A 22852-nucleotide genomic window follows, 5' to 3' on the forward strand; every position below is an offset into this window, starting at 1 on the left:
CTTGGTAAAATAAGCAGCAGATGACATGTTACCCTTCTTTGTAGTAGACAGGAGGACACGAAGATTTGCAACCCGTGACTTTGATTGTGCAGCAAACATCTTCTCCAGAACTCCCCACGCTTCTGCCGCCGTGGTTGCTGAAGCCACCGGCGCAAGTGCTTCGGGGGAGAGAGAATTCAGCAGATAGCTCAGAACCTGCTGATCGTTCTTCATCCAGGAGCTATACTCCGGATTATGGATCATCACCTTCTTACCATCGTCTTGATCAGCTTCCAGATTCTTGGGTGGTTTTGGGGTGGTTCCATCTAGGAACCCCATAAGCTCTGCTCCTCTAACAGCCGGAAGGAACTGCGCCCTCCAGAGGAGATAGTTGTCTCGCTTGAGCTTCTCGGAGACTTTGCCGAAGGGCGATGGCGTCGTGCTTGAGGAGGCCATGGTCGTCGGCGTCGGTCCCTGATCGAAACAGGGCTCAGATCTTGCGCGTCCCTGATCGATACAGGGCTCGTGGCGATCTTGAGTCGACGATCTTCAAGTCGGCGACTTTGGATGTACTATTGGAAGAGAGGCTCTGATTACCATGTGAAGTTGGAAGAAACGTGGCTGTCTATCTTGACTCACCACGGTTACATGTTATGTATATATAAGAGTACAGGAGCGCAGGAGATTGCCTTGTGCTATAATCCAAGATTGGAGATCTAACCTGAGTACAACATAATTAAGGTAACTCTAAACATGGAAGCACATGTCCTAGAATATCTCCAATCATAGATAACGAGACCGTGTGCACCACGCTTACATTATACATGGACAACACGTTTCACACTATGGAATATAACTCTAGTTCTAACAAGAACAAGGTGATCAGAAGACGAGGGGATGATCGAGGTGGTCATAGCACGTGGTTACCACATGTCCATGTCTAGCCAAAATGTCTTATAATTTGGATCGGAGTGAGTATTATAATTCCACGTAGCTGAAGTTATAACGAACAAGATTAATATGCATAATTCACACTAGCTAGGTTAGTTCTATTTTCTCGTCCAATATCTGATGAGCCTTTTCGTCGCTGTCGACGGCGGCATTCCTGTACTGGTACGTGGTGGCGCACACCAAGAAGTAGCCAAAGTTGAGGGCCGCCAACAAGGCCAGCGCCCAGTACACGGCGTCCAGCCGCGACCGCTTGAGGTCGTCGGCAGCCACCCCGTGGCGCACCGCACGACGTCCACGAACGCCGTGCTCAGGTACGAGCCCACGGCGATGAACTCCTGGTAGAAGAGGTCCGCAGCGCCGCGGGGAACTCCTGGTAGAAGAGCGCCGTGTTCCCCGGCAGGTGCAGCGCCTCCTCCGCGCCCGTCTGCGCCACCAGCCACAGCGCCGACATCGGCAGCGCCGCCGCCGCTGAGCCGGCACTGCCGCCGCCGGCGTGCGCCACGCGAATCCGTCTCCGCTCTACGAGCGCGGCGACCGCCATGCTGGCGACGTTGAGCGCGTGCCCGAGCCCGATGCGCCGCAGCGGGGTGGTGATCGTGAGCTGCCGCTGCTTGCGCCCACCGCCGCCGCGCCCACCCGCGGTTATTAGCCTCTCCCATCTCGGGACGACGAGGCGGTCGAAGAGCGCGGCGGAGGGGATGAAGGCCGCAAGCACGGCGACCGTCACGGAGGCCGCCGGGACGGCGAAGCGCGCGCCGACGCGGCGGTCCCTGGTGAGCGCCTGCAGCACGGTGAGGCTCACCTGCGCGTTCACCGTCATGCTCACCAGGATCCCCGACGACCAGAGCTGCAGCACGCGGAGCAGCGACTTGAGGTCCTCCACCTACTGCACCGTGCACAGCCGCCATGGCTTGTGGTCTGTTTCGCCTGGCGCGATCACGGCAGCTCGGTTCAAGAACCTGACAGGGCACGAGTGTATATATGTGATCAATTCGATCGTCATGTGACCTGTTTGAATGAAACCCAAAAGTTTGAATTTTTTTGGAAGGTTCCAAATAAAACAATTCACATTTCGTAGGAATCATAAGGGAAAAAAAGTTTGTGCTTGAATCTGTTACTTGGAGGGTCATCACGGCTTGATGATGATGATCCATGGTCATGGTGGTAATACTGCAGTGTACTTGTACCAAGTGAAGAAGTTGGGCCCAGGCCCAGCGTTTCCTTCCTCGCAGCGGCGACAACCACCCGAGCCAGGGCCGTGAACGGGCTCCCTCTCGGAACGGGCCGCCTGTAGTACCTGGACCCGGCGACCAGCGCGAGGAGGCCCAGACCAGTGGTGGCGGTGCAGGCGCCGACGCCCAGGGCCCAGCTGACGCTGTCCTGCACGTACACCAGCGCCGTGTCGCCGGCCATGTAGGACGCGTACAGGAACACGAAGTACCAGCTGAAGAAGGCGTCCCGCCCGTGCCGCCGTCGCCGTTGCCGACCGCCAGGAGGCACGCCGCCGCGTAGAGCACCGCGGCCTGGGTGGCGATCGGTGGCTGGTGGTGGCATGACGATGACTGCGGCGGCGTGCACGACGGCGGGCGCAGCGACGGGAGCGTGGCCGTCAGCGTCAAAACCAGAAATGACTGCGCAGTTGTTGCATGCCCCTGCCGCCTGGCACTGTGTCTGTGTGTGTGAGTTAAACTAGCAAAACTATTGAAATAAGCTAGTAGATGTCATGAGCCTTGAGGAGGGTATGGCAATGTAGCTGACTGGTCAAAATTCACATAGGGGCCGGGAAAAATTGAAAGCACTACCAATGTAAAACTTTATTTGAAGAAAAGGGTAGGTAGGAGCAGTAGAGTAGAATGACGAAGGGGCCGGGGACAACTACTACTCCACAATGCATGCATGGATGGATGAGTACATCATGGAACTATGGAAGTGGAATAAGAGCTTTATTCGCTTATATAGTATATACAGATTTGGTCTAAAGTATGCAGCACCTACGTAGGGACCGAATGTACTTCCTCCGTGCCAAATTCTAAATCGCTTTAACTTTTTTTTTATACAATTTTACTATACATATAGATATAATAATATATGTAGATATATAGCAAAATACTAAGAAAAGGTCAAGGTGACTTGTAATTTAGAACCGAGCGAGTAGTATATATATCTCTGTCTTTGTCGCCGTGTTTTGATGGAGACAGACAGATTACTGCTATCTATCTCAGTATCTATCTCGTATGTGATGATGATAGTCATATCATGCATCAAACGGATCAGTTGCTTTGCTAGGTGATTTCTCAAAAGTTGCTAGCTATAGCTAGAGAATATTTAAGCTTGCATTGACAGCAACGGCACGGAGACGGAGGGCAACACTACGAACTGATGCATATATGTATGATATGATTCGATCAGTTGTTTTTAAGGGATGGTAGCTATAGAGTACTTGATATATAGCTCCATTTTGTCTATGGGCGAAAAGGATTATATTCGAGCTGCTTCGTTCTGAACCAGTGCTTTTACGAGCTAGTGGCCAGTGGGTCGATATAGCGGTCGGAGGTGCAGGATATATATCCGATGCTGCGATGCATGCACGCGCGCAGCATCATGATATATATGTGTATTTCCTTTTGATCCTTTTAAATACTTGTTCTCCTTTCCCCGTCCCCAAGTTATTTAGGAATGCATGCTCCTCTAACTTAGTACTGTTTTGAAGTGGAGATATATAGACGTTTTTTCGACTTCACATTTTGAACACTGGTCCATCAATCCGTGCTCTCGCACGGGTTAGAATTTTAGAATATATAAGTATTTATTATTATTAATATATATGATTAATAAAGAATTACTTATATTAAATTGTATGTTTTTTCTTTATTTATTTTTAACATAAAAGACATATAGATACTCACACTCTATATTCAGTTATCATAATTTAATTAATATTTTCTTGTAAGGGGCAAGATCTATACTTTTTTCATTCATATTCATATTTTTATTTTGCGTCACATCTTTGTATTGTTCAAATATGGAATTAGTTTGAAGCCTTACCGTTAACTATGGTGACTCTTGTTGCATCATACACCTTATGAAGTCATGACTCTAAATTTTAATTTTTTTCAAATTTTATTCTTATAGACCGCTACACGTTCTTTTTTTATTCTCAAGTTAAGTTAAAACTCTTGTGTTTATTGTAACTTAACTCTCTTTTTTGCATTTTTCAAAATAAGGATTTTAGGTCGTGTAGTATGTACTTAAATACAACAATACCATAAGCAATCATTTAGAACTTGCACCATGTCCCCTAACAAATATGATAAAGCTTGAAGTGAGATCTCGGATGGGGGTATCAGTGCTAACCTCAATAGAATTTTAATACATAAGCTACCAGAAAAATATTGCCATCAGTGGTCTCCTACACTTCTTAAGATGATTGATTTTTCCTATGAAGAAATTATATTTGCATATAGCTATACTATTAATATAGACATGCCAAAAATTTTAGTTAAAATATATAAATATATAAAAAGTAACAACCGATACAAATTATATGTCATAATTACTGATATGGTTTTTAAAAAATTGTTAGTATCATTAGTATATCTGTTTTTAAGAAAATATTTTTATCTGATGAAACATAACATATATATTTATCGTTCATGCATGCTAGCACAACCTGTATGCTTACTTTAATGACATTTAAATATATTAATATTAAGAGAAGTGAGTAAACTATCCATCATAATAGGAGGACATGGGTAATTAGATACAAATTTATGTCCACCTTAGATCATATTTGTTAATGGTATAGATTCATTGGTTGCTTTATGTTGTTTTACATAGTAGTAGAGTTGGGTAGTTATTTCAGAAATAGAATAGATCTAATAGCTATTATTACCAATGGTGATTAGTCTATACCAGCTCTTTATGAGTTTTGTGACTTTTTCTAGGATCTATCTATCGCTTTAATATCGATATCGAGTCTTGTGAGGATTAATATAATGGTAGATATGGGTAATTTAGATACAAAGTTAGAGGGTTAATTAAAATTATCTTTTATAATGAAAAAGATGGGTAATTATGCAATGTTATGATGTTATTTTGAATTAGCAAAACAAAAACCCGACATGAGCCCAAGGAAAGAAGGCCCACTTACTAGGCAAATTAGGGCCCGGTTAGGTGGAGAAAGAAGCCCAAAACCCAAACCAAACGAACTCCAAATGGCATGAAACTTTATAGGCATGGCCCACACATCCCTAGAGGCCCACCAAATAAAGTTGGGCAAAAAGGCGGCTCCTCCAGGGGACAACCGCCCCAATGGGGCACCCGCCCCCTACGGACACGCCTTGGGCCCATCTTTGGTCAGTCGGTGCCATTAATGCTATAGAAGGCGATCTCGGTGGGATCTCCTCCGAATATTCCCTACAAACCACCCTTTGGAGGTCGGTTTGGTACCTTCCAAGTGAGATTGGAGCATTTGCAAAGACCCTCCTCTCTCCACCTATAAAAGGAGGCTTCCTCTCCTCATTTCATTAACAACACCTCAAGGCAAAGAGCTTCTCCACTTTTGAGCAACACTCCAAGGGATTAGGCCCTAGCTAGCTAGAGCTTAGGGAGAGATGTGAGAGAGAGTTTAGGAGAAGAGGCAGACTTGTCAGTGTCTCCCCTGCTTGTACCTCGGTGAACACTTGTACCTCAACAGATTATTCGCTAAGTGTTCGTGGTTCTTATGGTATAAAGTCTTTCGTTTAGTTAAGCTTTACTCTTACTTGTTTGCAGGTTCATCATCCGTCCTCGTGGCAGATACTCTAGTAGAGGGCCCTGATGAAGACGGATAACCCTGTACAACGCTAGAGTAGTAGTCGATAGCGTAGACGTGGTGTCTAGGCTAGAGGCTACCTTTGTTTGCCTCATACTCTCTGGTGAGGGGTAGGCGATAGGTGGTGATAGCCCTGTCCGTCCCTTATAATCCCCCATGTTTGGGTACGACATAGAGCTATAGGCCGGTATTGCTTGGCAGACCAGGCGTAAGCCGGTGCCCAAAGTGAGCAAGTATAAGTATGGTTTATCTATCCTTAGACCATAAAACCATAGGAATCCTTCTCTACCCTCTACCAACTCTATCCTTGTGTTGTCCTTGGACGAACTAGCTAGAAGAGTACCTCTGTTCCTTGTGGAAATACGATACTTTAAATACTTTCGGGTGAAATGCTACAATGATAATTCTGTGTGCTTGCGAATTACTTCTGCATTCATCAAGAAATACCAACACTCATCAGAAAGCTTATCACTAATGATTACAGGAGTTTCCTTGTCGCCATTTAGGAAAGCATAATGTAAGCCAGCGGGTAGGGGCTTAAGTTCAACTGGAGATCGTGCCGGTGCTTCCTCTTTGGAAAGATCTATGGTTTCTTCTAAGTCATCCTCTTCTTCTATGAAGAGTTTGACATCCTTTTCTAAGGATGACTCAGGTGATTCAAAGGGCAAAATCGACATGACTTCTGAAAGCAGATGATGATAGGGGAGAGGTTCTGCCATTGAGTTTTTGGCTCGAGTGACTTGGATGGAAAAAGCGTCCCTCCCCAACTTTATGTTCAGATCCCCTATTTTTGGTGGGTCAGTGAAAAGTTTTTCTAGGGGATGCCCTATCAGAATGTAGAAATCCTGAATGTCGAAGACATGGAAATCTAGGGCCATTTCGACATTGTTGTGATGGAGTGTTATGTTGTGTAAGATCCCAAGTCCTTTTAAGCATGATCATGGGGCGACTCTAAAGGACTTAACTATTGGAGTACGGGGTCTTTCTCCTAGGCAAGTAAATGCATAGGATTTTGACATGAGGTTTGTTCCAACAGTTGGATTATACAACATATCCACCCAGTTCCCTTGGATTTTACATCGAATAGGTAGGGAAGGGGTGCGAATATGAATTTCTTGAGAAGAAAGCTCTCCCTCATCTACCCATTCGCTGCTCATAATGGCGGTCAACTCCTTGATAGATTCCCTAAGAAATTCTTCATCTAGGGGGTCAGAAGGAGTGATGAGAACCGGTGGCCTCCTTGGACATGAGTAATTCGAGGTATTTTTGAAATCTTCAAAAAGATCGTCCTTGAAAAATGAAAGGTCCGAAGGTTGGAAACCTTCCTTCGGGTCTTCTGGTTTGGGCAAGGGTTTCTCTATAGATGGAATGGGTTCAGCCTTAGCTAAAGAGATTTCCTCATGGCTTGGCTTGGGCTCAACATGGAGGGGTTGTAGCGGAGGAGTGTTCTCTAGAATGCGATCTAAAAGAGCTTCTCCTTCCGCCATGGTTTTGTGGGTAAATGACCCTTCGGCGGCTATATTGAGCTGTAGGGCAGATTCCTTGCTAAGACCTAACCAGAAATGCTATAATAGCACGTGGTTTGACATAGACAAGTCTAGGTCAAACCTTGATAGGATTGAAAATCGGTCCTAGGCTACACCTATGGTTTCATTTTTCTTTTTGTTGAAAGTTGAGTATCACTTGTTGTAGGGCAGTGATTCGAGATATAGGGAAGAACACGAGACAAAATCTATTCCTCAGTTATTCCCAATCCATGTTTACCTTTCCTACATTATGGGCATACTATTGTCTCTCTCTCTCTCATTAAGAGAAAACAGAAACAATTTCCACCACAAGGTTTCTTCTGACATGCCTGAAATGGTTAGGCATGCACAGAGCTGCTCAAACTCCAATAGGTGATGATATGGGTTTTCATAATCTAGGCCTGAAAAGGCTTGTTCCCAAACCATGTCTATAAAGCCTGGTCGGAGCTCATAACTAGAAGCTATGATTAGCTTCAAGGATTGTGGTAGTTCTATGAACTCACCCTTAGGAGCAGAAAGGTTTTAAATGGTGGGTTGCTCCATTAAAAAAGGGTAAAAAGAAAAGAAAGGATAAAATAAAGGATACACGGATGAACTAGGTTTGGAGATAACTACGACGACTATTCCTTGGCAACAGCGCCAGAAATGCTTGTTGGTGCTTCTTAGCATAAGTAGAAAAGTCTGCAAGCGTACAGAAGTACTGTTGTAGCACTTCACCTGGTGGTAAGCAGGGTATCGTATTTCCACAAGGAATGAACATGCATGAAGTCTCTTAACTAGTTCTCCCTAGGAAACAAGAAGGATAGCTTGGGTAGTGAGGTTCTTCTAAGGGTAGAAACCTTAAGTGAAGATAACTCTGTCGTTGTAGCCTTGCTTCGGGCACCGAATCACACCTAGTCTGTCAGGTGATGCCAGCCTATAGCTCTATGCTGAACCCAAACATGGGGGATTACAAGGGATGGATAGGGCTATCACCACCTGCCGCCTACCCCTCAACCGTGGGGAACGAGGCAAACAAAGGTAACTTCTAGCTCAGACACCAAGTCTACGCTATCTACTACTACTCTAGTGTTGGACAGGAACTTCCGTCTTTATCAGGAGTCCTCTACAGAGTATCCACCATGGGGACGGACGACAAACCCGCAAGATTATAACGAACAAAGATAACTTTCTTAAGAGAATCAAAACCAATAGATAAATACGAACTTCTTACTCCAATTAGTAAGACAATCATTGAGGTACAAGTGTAGAGGGAGCTGACAAGTCCTACACTCCGTCCACCCAATGTAGTAGGCTTGCCAAGTACAAGAAGTAGAGGTAGCCGAGCTCCAAGTTTCCTCTAACTCTTCCTCACTCACTCCCTATACTAGTCTAGCTATGAAGCTAATGAAAAGAGTGTAGCCCTTCTTCTTCTTCTCCCAAAATGTATCATGCCTTTGATGTGAAGAGGGGGTCTTCTTATATAGTGTGAGTAAGGCGGTTTGCTACATTATTTTTGGTAATCCCCACCGCAACCGACCTTAGGTGCATTGATGACACCGCCCTGCTGAAGGTGGGCTTGAGAGGCGGTAAGGCAGGGGCGGCCACCCCCTAGGTGCACCTGCCCCCTAGGTGGTGCCTCCCCACACTAACTTTGCCGAGGCGGTTGCTGGATGGGCCTAGGCCACATCCACGTTGGTGTCTTGCCCGAATGGGTCACTTTCAGTGGGCTTTTCCTTTTCTTTGCTTTGCTTGGGCCAAAATGGAGAATGGTTATTCTTCTTTTATTCTTTCTTTCCTTTTGGCCCATTTTGGTGCGTTTTCATGATAATCCTGCAAAACATAGAGAATTCACCAAAACTATGGAAATGGTTAGCTCAAAACCCCTACTAGTGTTGTTTTTGGTGGATTCTATACTAATGTTGGTGGTATAATTATGTGTTAAAAACCGCCAACAAAGTGCGAATCGACTATATCTACACAGGCGCTTGATAAACACAGTTTCTAGGATTCAGTTTTCATTTTGTGCGACAACCCCTTCCATCAAAATGCCTCCATGTGGGCACCTACCCTACTCTAGCTTCTTCATCAACTAGTTAACCATCAATTTGAACCCCTGCCCCCCATAGAAACTGAGTGAACGGTGTGAGTCGACTATTTCTACACCGTGGCTTGATAAACATGCCATTTTGAGGACTCCATTTTCATTTTGTGCGACAACCCCTTCCATCAAAGTGCGAATAAACTATTTCTACATAGGCGCTTGATAAACAAAGTTTCTGGGATTCAGTTTTCATTTTGTGCGACAACCCCTTCCATCAAAATGCCTCCATGACCGCCAACAAAGTGCGAATCGACTATTTCTACACAGGTGCTTGATAAACACAGTTTCTGGGATTCAGTTTTCATTTTGTGCGACAACCCCTTCCATCAAAATCCTAGTTATTTGGACCGGACCGGACCGGCAGTCGGACCAGTAAAAGACCAAACCAGAGACTATACCGGCTCGGTTCATTTAAAAGACCGTTCATGCAATTAGACCACTAAAAACCGGTTGAACCGGCCAGTTTTTTAAGGAACCGGTGAACCGGCCGGTTCCATGTCAAACCGTCTGGCTCTAGATTGGTGGCGCGTGTGCTCCCTTGCGTCGCCTCCTAGTGCCCGCCTGTGCAGCTACCACTAGGCCCGCATGAGTGCTGCTGCCGCTGTGTGCGCTTGGAGCCTGTACAGTGCGCATACCTTGCCTCTGCATGTGCTATTGACTTTTGTGTTGCTAACGTTAGCTCATGTGTGTTGCCTTTTGAATTTCAAATTTTCATAACTTTTTTATATGATCTCTAAATTAAACAAATGATATATCCATTTTGACTATCTCAACGAGCTCTTTACAATGGTAAACTCTATTTTAGCATTTGAGATTGTTTTACAGTAATGAATATTTGAATTACTATTAGATCTTTTTTGTACTAATTAATAAGTGTTCCATATATTATGTTTCTATGGGTATATTTTGGCATATCCTATAAAAAACTCTATAATACCAAAAAATCTGTGGACTTGTGGCTAGATTTGTTGGAAGTTGGTTATATAATTGTGTTTTTATCATCTTATCGGTATATATGTGACAAACTATATGTTGCTAATTATATGTTGTATATCATTATGTTGTACCAGTTCAAAGTATTTGTGAGCGGTCCAATTCATCCGGTCCAAAACAATTGAACCGGCGGTTCAATCGGTTCCTAACGGTTGGACTAGTGAACCAGTGAATCGACAGCCTCACCGGTTTGATGTCCGGTCCGGTCCTAATAACTGTGATCAAAATGCCTCCATGTGGGCACCTACCCTACTCCAGCTTCTTCATCAACTAGTTAACCATCAATTTGAACCCCTGCCCCCCATAGAAACAGAGTGAATGGTGTGAGTCGACTATTTCTACACCGTGGCTTGATAAACAAGCCATTTTGAAGACTCCATTTTCATTTCGTGCGACAACCCCTTCCATCGAAATGCCTCCATGTGGGCACCTACCCTACTCCAGCTTCTACACCAACTTGTTAACCATAAATCTGAACCCCTGGCCCCCACATAAACAGAGTGAATGGTGCGAGTTGACTATTTCTACTAATGTGCTTGATAAACGCAATTTCTAGGACTCATTTTTTATTTTGTGCGATAACCCCTTCCATCAAAATGCCTCCATGTGGTCACCTACCCTACTCTAGCTTCTTCATCAGCTAGTTAACCATTAATTTGAACCCTTGGCCCTTATAGAAACTGAGTGAATGGTGTGAGTCGACTATTTCTACATCGGGGCTTGATAAACAGGACATTTCTGGGACTCAATTTTCATTTCGTGCGACACCCCTTCCAATGAAATGCCTCCATGTGGGCACCTACCCTACTCTAGCTTCTTTAGCAACTATTTGTTTACACCAAAATTTAGTAGAGAGAACGTGGGAACTTAAAGCTTCTAAGATTGCACCCTTAAGGAATCGATCAGATGTGAATCGATATCAGCTGATTCAGATGCGGTACAAGGATCGGCTCTTTTTTTATGACATCAGCAGATAATGTTAATGGACTATGTACGGATGACATCGAGGAAAAATATGTCGGACTCTACAAAAAAGGAAAAGATTAGGGTCCAAGTTATCTTAAGTTAGGAATGTTTTCTTTTATTCCAAAGAATTATAATGAGTCGTATTTGAGTAGGATTCATGTTTAGGTTCCAAGTATAAATATTAGACCCCGACTATTATAAAACAATCAACAAATCAATCAATCAATACAATTACTTTTTTCGCCTTCACGCCAACCCTTAGGATTAGGAGTATTGTAGATCTCGATGAGTTCTTCAACAAGTAGGGCTGCATCGACTGATCGACCTCCAGCTTGTCTATGAGTACCATCACGACTTGTATCATACTTGTAAAGCTGCATCAGCCGATTGATCTTTTATGAGTATAATATAGATTAGTTATCGATCTATATCATTATTTGCAAGGCTGCATCAGCTGACTAATCTCTACGAATCATAATATAGATCAAAGTTATCGATCTTATGTTAAATAACTTGTTTAATATAATATCACCAATTATCGAATCTGCTAAGATTAGTAAGATTTTTCTTGTTGTTTTTGGTTGATTCACCAGCTATCGATCTTGTTATAATTAATGTTTTATTAATTATAACAAAATCACCCTATTGAGATAGAGATAGATCAGCATCATATCATCTTAATTGGTCGTCCTCTGATTTGGTCATGCTTCAAATCTTATAATCGATGGCTTAATTCTAATAGACCGACTGTTTTATCTCTATTCCAATCAAACATAGTACGCATCTAAAGACGTGTTTCAATCTTAAACAAACTCAATAGTTAATGAGATCTAATCTAATGACACTATCATAGCTGCATCAACCCAGTCGAATCTCACTAGTAAGACTTTAGATCAGAGATTATCGATTAGTGGTTTTGTTCATGATCGAGATATGTACTATGTTTGTTTGCTATGCCTGTATCGGCTATTTTAGCCGATTCACCTGTGCTTTCACACATATAGCATGTTTTCCATGAACCTGTCAATATATAGATGGTTTTATAGATTCTTTGGCTTTAGCTTGTTACTATTATCATAGCTATATCGATCCGATCGAACCTCACTGTTGATGATAATAGATTGGATTTAGAGCGTTTATAAATCTATTTGTACTGGACAGTCGATTTATTCGCATGTTTTATCCTTTCCCATTAAAATTATCGGCTCAATGTTATACACTGGCTAATCCATCTAGCTGATGAAGTTTCTTCATATTACTTATATCTAGGTGCATCGTACTTGCTATCATAAATCAATCATGACCCGTAAGCATCACAGTCCTTAACAGTCGATTTCTTCTCGTATCGACTATTTGGTCGATTCATCTGTTTGGCTGCTCCTGAAGCAGCATACTTAGAACTGTTTGGGCAAAACCAACATGTTCCACCCTAAATTATTGATTAGCTTTCTCTTCTTGTCAATTGCAGGTCAAATTGACTGGCATGCCTTCGGGATTTTCATGATCGACTGGTCCTGTGTTGAAGCCAAGCAAGATCTACGAGTTGACCTCGCTCAAATCGTCCGACTTGCTGTGTGTTGGCTGCATTGCCACAATTTTTTGCACCAATACTATTTAGCCATCAATTTGAACCCCTGGCCTCCACAGAAACTGAGTGAATGGTGCAAGTCGACTATTTATACACTGGCGCTTAATAAACGCTGTTTTTGGGACTTAGTTTTCATTTCATGTGAGAACCCCTTCCATCAAAATGTCTCCATGTGGGCACCTACCCTACTCCAGCTTCTTCATCAAATAGTTAACCATCAATTTGAACCCCTGCCCCCCACAGAAACTAAGTGAATGGTGCGAGTCGACTATTTCTACACTGGCACTTGATAAACGCAGTTTCTAGGACTCAGTTTTTATTTCGTGCGACAACCCCTTCCATCAAAATGCCTCCATGTGGGCACCTACCCTACTCCAGCATCTTCATCAACTAGTTAACCATCAATTTGAAACCCTAGCCCCCATAGAAACTGAGTGAACGGTGCGAGTCGACTATTTCTACACTGGGCTTGACACTAGTAGAAGTATCCACTTCTATGACAAAAATCTTAATGATGGATCCAAAACCATCATAGAAGATCGCTTTTTATGATGAATATTTCTGTTTCATCATAGATCAGTAATGACGATCCTGCAACCCTCTTTTTCTATGATGAAATCAGGCAACGTCACAAAAAAACATCATAGAAGAGCGTAGGGTTTTGTCATAGATCACTCATGCGACTCATCTATGATGACCTCCTTTACAACTGTGATGAACAGGGCTTCGTCATTGAACTAATTAAACATCTATGATGAACAAATATTTGATCTATAACAAATGGCTTCGTCATAGATCTCCACATGGTACTTTCTCCATCTGATGTGTACCTATGGGACCTGCAGTTACTCATCCGTGATGCTTGCAATTTGTTATAAAAGTCTTCGCTCCATGTGATGTGTACCTATGGGACCCTTCTTCGTTCGACCTATGGGACCCGATGGCTTATGTGTCACGTGTACCTATGGGGCCTTTCTCTATCTCCATCCAACCTGTGGGACCTGATGGCTTGCATGTCACTTGTGCTTCTAGACCCTTCTCCATTCGACCTATGGGACCCAATGACACCTATCTCCATCTCCATCTGACCTGTGGGACCCAACGGCTTGTGGGTCACATGTAGTTATAGGACCCTTCTCCATATCTATCCAACCTATGGGACCTGATGGCTTATGTGTCACTTGTGGACCCTTCTCCATTCGACCTGTGGGACCCAATGGCTTATGTGTCACTTCTCTACCACCGGGGTTAAATAAATCTAAATTCAAAAAAACCATGAGACCTAGGAATCGAAGCTGGGAACCACAACAAGGAATGGACCATCTTCACCATTGCGCTAGACACCTTGTTGTGCTAACATGTCTTTGGAGTCCTTATAGTAGTATATATTCTCTGTGTGGATGCACTATAGGTTGACCTATATATTGGATATATCCCCTGCAAGTGGAAACAAATCTATGCCCATTCGACTTGTGGCGGCAGCGGAGGATCCCCGGTGTGCTATGGTGGCTTAGGCGTCCTTTTGGAGGCTAGGCGGTGGGTCTTCCTGGTGGAGCGCGGTGGCATTGGCGTCCGTGTTCGTCGTGTGCCACGACAGAGGCGACAGATCCGATCCGTAGGTCTCCTTTCTTGCCTTTTCCTATTCGCTTCATTATTTTGGTCCTGGCTTGAACATGAGGTATACAAGAAATATTCTTGCATTGGAGATCTAGTTAGGCTAATGATATGATGATGAAAAGAACTAGGAGGTGGCACTGGTTGGTTTCCTATCTAGTGCTTGCTTGATTCTATATTTCTGTTCCATATGCTCCGATGCCACCACTGAGTCCTTATGGTATTTTGAACTTGTAACATATCTGAGGCCACTTGTCTATGCCAATAATGTCTACATTACTATTGGATGTATTAGTATGCAGCTCATATGTTTGCTTTCTGTGTCTTCTCCTTGTTGACAACCAAGTTATCCATTTGGTTCCAAACAGGAGGAAGGCATCGAAAGCAAATCAATACTTTGTGTCCATTGTTCACATGACTGAGGCCACTAATGTTTAAGTTGCACATGTTGCTACTGATGCCAATGATGATCACTACCACTTGTTCACTAGCATTCTAGTTGTGAAAACTGAGCAAGCTCCATTAACTGCTAAAATTATAATGGTTACAACTCCATTAACTGCTACTCTAGTTTGAGTTATAAATATCTATGTGGTACTACTCTAAATTTAGATGGCGTCGTACCATGACAATTGTTAATGGTTGTTAAAGTTGCACTTTGGTATGAGTTGTGGACTTTCCTGATGGATCTTTATTGGATTATTTTCCTCTTTAGTGATCTCATTACTAAGCAAGCTTTCATCCTGCTGCACACTAATGAAATGGAAGAGGCCCCAACAAGAGGAACGCACTAGCTAGCCTCAAGGATGATGTCGTTGTCGAGATCCTCTACTGCATCCCCACCCGCTCCTTGTTCTGCTGCAAATGTGTCTGTCGCTCCTAGAAACACCTCTAAAAGGTCCTTGTTTGGTTTTGGTAATTGAGTGATAACCTAGGTGGACTAATTGTGTTTATGTGAGATACACAGGTGATTAGTCCATAGGTACATGTGTGTGAGCAACATATGCCATGAAGATGAAAATGGCTTAGAGATGTTGCAAAGCTCACGCATGTGATGATGAAGGAGCTTAAATGCACATGAGACATGACATTGAGTCATGTGATCAAGGTGGAGAAGATCAAGACAAGACTTGGCTTGATGGACCAGTTGCAAGCATGAAGGGCAAGTCAAAGGCTTTGGAGTGATGGACCGCATGGCGGTGAAGCTTGAGCAAGACTTGGCGCCGATGGATGATAGCAACGGTGAAGAGCAAGTAAAGTCAAGATCGATGAACCAATATGATCATGTGATGTTATGAAGTGGATCATATCGTTGTTGATCGTGTTGGTGCATGTGTTGCATCGATGTTGGAGGAGATGGAATGGAATGTGCAAGGCAAAGGTATAACCTAGGGCATTTCATTTCACCGGTCATAGGTGTGTAGAGAAGTTTATGACCGGGTTTAGGATAGATGGCCGTACTATCAAGAGGGGCAAACTTGTTTACATATCAGTCATCTAGTGTCACTCGAGTGAGCTAACTTTGCATCATCGCTAGGATCGAGTGGCGTGGCAAGTTGAGTGGCTAACATCCTTTGGGAAATGATTGTGAAAAGCTAGCACACATACACATGGTGGTATACACTTGGTGGTGTTGGCACATTTACAAAGGAGGTGGTGTTTATAGGGTTGAGATGGATTCGATGCTTTCGAAAAAATAAAATGCCTATTTTCTATTACGCCGGATGCAAATTCTCGTGGTTAGCACATTGGAGCAAGGGTGAAGAAGTTAGAAGTAAAAACGAGTTGATCGCGAAGACACTGGCGTTGGTCAACTGACCGGATGCTGGGTCTAAAAGCACCGGACGCTGGCAGGGTGCATTCGATCAGGCTGACGTATGGTGACGCAGAAGCTGGAGTGTGACCGGACGCTAGGCTGTGTCTGATCATGTGCGACCGGATGTGTTTGGTCGAAGAAATACGCCTCGGGGAGCTTGCTGGAAATGACCGGACGCTGAGGTTTCTGCATCCGATCAGTTGAAGCTACTGCATCTGGTCAGGACAAGTGACCGTTGGAATCGGGACACGTGGTCGTTTGTGGGTGACCGGACGCTGAGGTCCAGCGTCCAGTCAACACGACAGGAGCGTCCGGTCGGCCCAATTTTTGCCTAGTGATGGGGTAACGGCTAGTTTAGACCTTGGGGCTATAAATAGAAGTGGCCTTCGGCCATGGCTAGTGTTGAGCACCTTGGGGGACTTTGTGTCCATGCTTGAGAGTGCTTAGGAGCCCTCCATCTCACATATACTTGATAGCGATCATCCGATGTATGAGTGAGTGATTCTAGTGCGATTACATCGTGAGGTTGCATCGAGTGGCACTAGGTGATCGAGTTGCAAGCCAGTGGTGCTTGTTACTCTTGGAGGTTGCTACCTCCTAGATGGCTTGGTGGTGGTCTCCGTCAAAGCGCGCAAGAAGCTTTTGTGGCACTCTAGAGAAGTGCTTGTGAGGGGCATTGTGCTCGCCCCACGGGAGCCATGAAGAGCAACTCTAGTAAAGCGTGTCATTGAGCTACCCTCACTTCTGGGGTAGGTTCTTGCGGCGCCCGACATACGAGCTTAGCGGGTGATGCTAATTAGCCGCTGAACCACCAAGTGAGCGGTCGACACAACGGGGACTAGCGTGTTGGCAAACACGTGAACCTCGGGAGAAAAATCATCGTGTCAACCTTATTCTTCCCGTTGGTTTGCATCCCTGTTACACAAGCTTGCAATTACTTTTATACATATTAAGCTTGTGTAGTTGCTCTTGTAATTAGATAGCTTGTGTAGCTTGCTAATTATCTTCTTGCTTGTGTAGCATAGAAGTAGCTCCCTTGCGTGGCTAATTTGGTTTTAGTAACCTTGTTAGTCACATTGCTTAGTTTGTGTAGCTAAGTTTTTGCGCTCTCTAATTAGGCATTGGTTGCCTTGTTATTAAGCATTGCTAGTGAGCTTAGTTAGCTTTGTGCTTTTGCTTACTAGCATGTGTAGGGGCTCCCTTGTTGCTTAAAGTACTAGTGGCATAGGTTTATGTAACCTTGCTCCTAGAATTTGTTAGGAGAGCTCTAGCTAGCCTGGCACCTTTGTTGCTTGATTAGTATCTTTGGAAGGTGCTAGAGAACATAGATAGAGGGGTGTAGTCTTGGCTAGATCGATAGTTATAATTCCGCATTTGTTTCGGTTAGCCGACGCGATTATTTTTAGAAAAGACTATTAACCCCCCCTCTAGTCCGCCATCTCGACCCTTCAACCTCATCTCGGTCAACCATAACTTGATGCCCTAGACTATGGCTGGCTTCTTCTATGATAGTGAGAATGGCAATCAACACTTCACCAGCTTCCCTAGTGTACGCCCCCTCCTTGGAATTATTGCCCTTCGACAACCTTCACAATGTAGCTATCTTAGATTGCTGCAACAACCTCATCCTATGCTGGTGCCTTGGGGATGATGGACGTCGCTATGTCATCTGCAATCCAATGACCTAGAAGTTTAGTATACTACCGCTTAGCACCCATGATGTTGGCCATTTGTTGGTGAGGCTCGCTTGGGGTTTGATCCGATAGCCTCCTCGCACTTCCATGTGCTTGAATATGTGGATGAGGATGGTTTGTGCATAGGTGTGGAGATCTACTCATCTAAAACTACAGCATGGCTCTATAAGGAATCTGAATGGGGTGAGGATACTGATGTGACATTTTCAAAATCACCAAGTGTGTTTCTTAATGATTGTCTACACATTATGGGGCACTTTGGGGGTACTCTATGATACTTGCTGTGGATATGGAGGGAAACATATGGAGAAAAATTGGTAGGCCTAGTGGTCTTCAACACTCCATGCATCAAGCTCAGGGTCACTTGTGTGTATGTACTGTTGTTGGTCCTAATGATTCGAAGCTTTCAATCTAGATCCTTGAAGACTATGGTACTAATAATTAAACATTGAAGCATATGGTCAACACGCTGATGCTGTTTGGAAGCATTAATATTAGATTTGGTTTTATGGATTATGATGAAGACTACACAGTGATTACAGTTCACCCAAAATAGAATTTGATTTTCTTTACTGGGGAGGATGGAACAATCATCGCATATGACATGGACCGCATAAAAGTTCATGTCATCTCTGCCCGTGTCTTTCTGTATGGTAGACGTGGCATTAATAAATAGTTCATTTGTAGACCATACTATCTTCCGTATGTACCCTTGTTCTTAGATTCATTAGCAGAGCAATAAATAATACTGCATTTGATGTATCTCTCTGTCATGCATTTTAAATGGACCAATGTTGTTTGCTTGTCTATGGACAATGTTAATTTCCTAAATGATGGATGCTGCTACTCTTCCTTATGTTGTTACTCTTCCTTATGTATCTTCCCTTTGCATTTTATGTCATAGATGTTGGTACTCTTTCCTATTAAGCTAGTGAAACTTAAAATTGTAAACAACACAGTAACAAGCATAAAAGGAAAATGAGAAAAACTATGGAGGATACTGTTAGACGCGTTCAAATGTACTGAGGTCGGACTTTCTTATGTACATAATAACATTTGAACACCAATGGCTCCTCTTCTCTGCATTACAGTGAGGTGAGACTTGCGAGTGGACTTTCTTACGTGTGCAATAACATTTCAACACTAATGGCTCCTCTGCTCTACATTAGAGTGAGGCGAGACTTTATCCTCGCTGCAAGGTTCTTGGGTCTAGGAATAATGTATGACGTGAGGCTGAGAATAGTTTTATCTCCTATATAAACAAATCCACACAAATTGCTGCAACACTCAAAGCCACAGAGGATACAGAATACTATCTGCCATGTCTAAACCTACGGAGGTCAGACTTTCTTGCGTGCGCAGTAACATTTCAACACTAATGGCTCCTCTTTGTTCCATAAAAAACACTAATGGCTCCTCTATAGTAGTGATATATTAACCACCGTGATCTCTTCCGTCACTACGCTTGTTTTCCTTCCTTCCTCGAGCCCTCCCATTCCCACTATAGATCTAAAATCACTAGGAACATGTGGTCTCCTTCTCCAAACCTACTTGACTCTTAGCCAACGCCATGGACAAGGGTGAGCCTTTTGCGAAGCGAGCATGGGAGGGGGATGAGACCATGCTCATGGTGAAGGAGGATGTCACTATGCCCATGGTGAAGGAGGATGACACCATGCCTATGGTGTAGGAGGACGATGTCGTGCCTGTGGTGAATCAAGATGAAGCTCCGACGGATCCCTTTGGAGATAGAGACATTTGGGCCGTTGGCACCATGAGTTAGGCTTTCTAGAAGATCAAGAGTGTGGTAGAAATTACTAATCTAGGCACTCTCACCTCACCTCGGGTTGAAAAGGTGAGTAGTTATGTCTTCATTTTTCACCAACTCATCAATGTCCTAGAAGAACTGCCAGCCTACCTAAAGGAGAGTCACACGAACAACATGGAGTACATCCTCGCCTGCTATTGGAGCTGGATAGATGGCTTCGACACTAGCATCGCAACGCAAGGAATCAGCACCGCCCACAACACCGAGAAGCACTGGCGCAACCTGGTTCATGTCGATGCTGAGTAGGTGGCCAACCGCATCACCACTGATGAGAAAAAAGGCCTTAGGGCTATAGAGGTGGATGATGATGATGTTGATACCAATAACAAGGACGAGGATGAGGACAAGAATAGTGATACCGATGATGAGTAGAGGAGTAAATAAAATTCCATTTGATGTATCTCACATTGCATTTGATGTATCTCACATTGCATTTGTTATTTGTTATTTGTTATTTTTTGTTTGTTCAATGGCTTGTGTCAATGGTGAATCATGAGACAGAGTGAGACATGTTGTTGTACTACTTTGTGACATTTGATGTATCTTCCTTATGTTGGGAGTACGGAGGGAGTACATGTTGTTACTCTTTCCTTATGTCCTTTGGTCATGGTGTAGATTAGGTCCTTTGGTCATTTGGTACCTTGATTGTAAGTGTGATGGTAAGACTTGATTTAGCTAAAATTTTAATGGTTGTCACATCTAAAGTTTTGTCTCCTATAACTTGGGTTCAGGAATAATGTATGACATGAGGCCGAGATTCGTTTTATCTCCTATATAAACAAATCCACACAAATTACTACAGCACTCAAAGCCATAGAGGATATAGTATCTATAGTATGGTAAACATGCATAACAGAATTCATCTGATCAAGTCTCGCGTTGATCTAATGTCTAATGTAGGAGCCACATAGCTATTCAAATTTACTACACACGCAAGAAAGTCCGAGCATTGTAAATTTAACCGGGCTAGACACATCTCATGTTATACAGGAAAACCTATTTCGTACGAGTACTTTCGGTGAATCCCTAAAGCAAACAAATTTTATCAAAGACATGAATTGGCTTCAACAGAGATCAAAGGCACTTATTAATGTCTAGCATATTATAGATCAGATAAAAGACTACCAGAAAGAGATCTACAGCAAAAAGCAACCAACAGGGGCTACAAACTAGCTACAAAATGACCAAACAACCTAAGCTACACCATGCTCAACAGAGTTTAACCCACCTAATACATGCATGCAAATAAGAATTCACATATTTTGCAAGGGCATCCAATAGATCAACTTATTCATGACTACTAATACTACTTATATGTCCCACAGATCAAGGGTCGAGGTTGGCATGCAGGATCTCATCCACGTCCACCTTCGGTAAGACGATGTTAGCGGCCAACTCAAAACTCTCGATCAGATCGATAATGTCATCATCCATCGAACGTGATGGAAAACCTTGCTCTACCACTCCGAGGTTCACCATAGTGCCAATCTAAAGCTAGGCAGCAACTAGCACCATGGCAGCCCCCTGACGAACGGCTTTGGTCACCATGGATTGAAGACGGGTCGATAGGGCTCAGAGGTGCTACTCTGTGGTGAACAGATTATCTACTTTTCCAATGGGGAAGGCCACCTTATAGGTGGCTAGCATGGACAGCTATAGGGTGTCGACCCATGTGCTTAGTACCACAGTAAGGTTCATCATGTGTTGGGCCTGCTCCTTGGCGATCACCAAGTCATGTCGCGCCTTGGAGGCCATATTCTTAGAAGGTTGAAGTGCATCGCACGCGGCGTCCAGCTCACCACGTAGCATCTTGGCGTTCCACCTGGTCGATGACAAATCCGCTTGGGCCTCACGGTAATCCTTCAATAATTGATGGTACTCTATGTTGTCTAAGGATTCAAGCTCTTCTGATGATTCACCGACTTTAGAACCAGAGGGTTGTGCAGGGACAGACAGGCTCGGTGGTGGCAAACGGCGACAAGATGACTCTCTGGCACCATCGGGGGAAAGACCCACAACTAGGGATGGCACCGCCATGGAGGAAGTGCTACATAATGCAAGCCAGGTTCAAGCCCATATAGGATAATGGGGAGAGCGATCTGATTGAGAAGGCAAATGACTTTTACCGAACTGACTGGCATAGCATGGCATAGAATCATAGGTGGCTACCTCCATCGGGGAATGCCTTGTGGGGCCACTTTCTGAGTGCGACCATAGATGAAGAACTGGCCTCCAAGGCCAACAAGGCTAGGAATGCCATCACGCCCATGATCACCTATTGAGATAGTAGGCAAATTCCAAATATAAGTTAAATTAAATAGCATGAACACAAATACTAGTGTGAGCATTACTCGCATACTCTAATTAAATGAAGATAAACAACTTGAACAGCGGTATGGTGATGATACACCTCCAAAGGGGGAATAGGTGGGTGAGAGACCATGCCGACGAGAGGTCCATCTATCGGTGGAGGATTGTCGGCGTGGAAGGCCTCCGAGGCCTCCCAATCGACAGACAACCTTGTTGGCTCCACCATGGTCCTAGCAGGAGGCGTCGTCGGCGTAGTAGGGTGGAACACAAAAGCTTTGGGATAGAATCAAGAGCTCTAGAGAGAGAAGGCAGTAGGTGTATAACCTTCCCTCTTGCCCCTTCTCTCTGTTGTTATAGTTTGGGGGCCATCGACCACCCCACGACCGAGATGTTTGTGTGGGTGGGAGGCGGGGCTTCGTCGTGTCATGTCAATGCGATAAGCAAGGAGGCGATGTCTCCTGCTACAACAGGCTGCTGACGCCACCCACGCACATGTGTCTACATGGGAATGTAGGAGCACATCATCTGGGTAGTCTAGAATTCAGATGGCCAAACCTTGTGTGATCCTATAAAGTATACAATTTCTAAATAAAAATAATCCTTGATGCATTGTTCTTACAAGTTCAACAAATCTTATCAAATACACAAAAATAAGATGAGTTGGGTTCAACAAAGATCAAAGCCACTCATG

At 44.0% G+C, this 22852-nt stretch overlaps 1 pseudogene; it reads right to left on the bottom strand.

Annotated features, from left to right (window-relative positions):
- Nucleotides 1–1017: 1017 nt before the first annotated feature.
- On the bottom strand, nt 1018–21888 carry LOC136461392 (protein NRT1/ PTR FAMILY 2.4-like; annotated as a pseudogene).
- Between the last annotated feature and the right edge of the window lie 964 nt (nt 21889–22852).

Source organism: Miscanthus floridulus, chromosome 6, assembly GCF_019320115.1.
Source record: "Miscanthus floridulus cultivar M001 chromosome 6, ASM1932011v1, whole genome shotgun sequence".
NCBI classification, from domain to species: Eukaryota; Viridiplantae; Streptophyta; class Magnoliopsida; order Poales; family Poaceae; genus Miscanthus; species Miscanthus floridulus.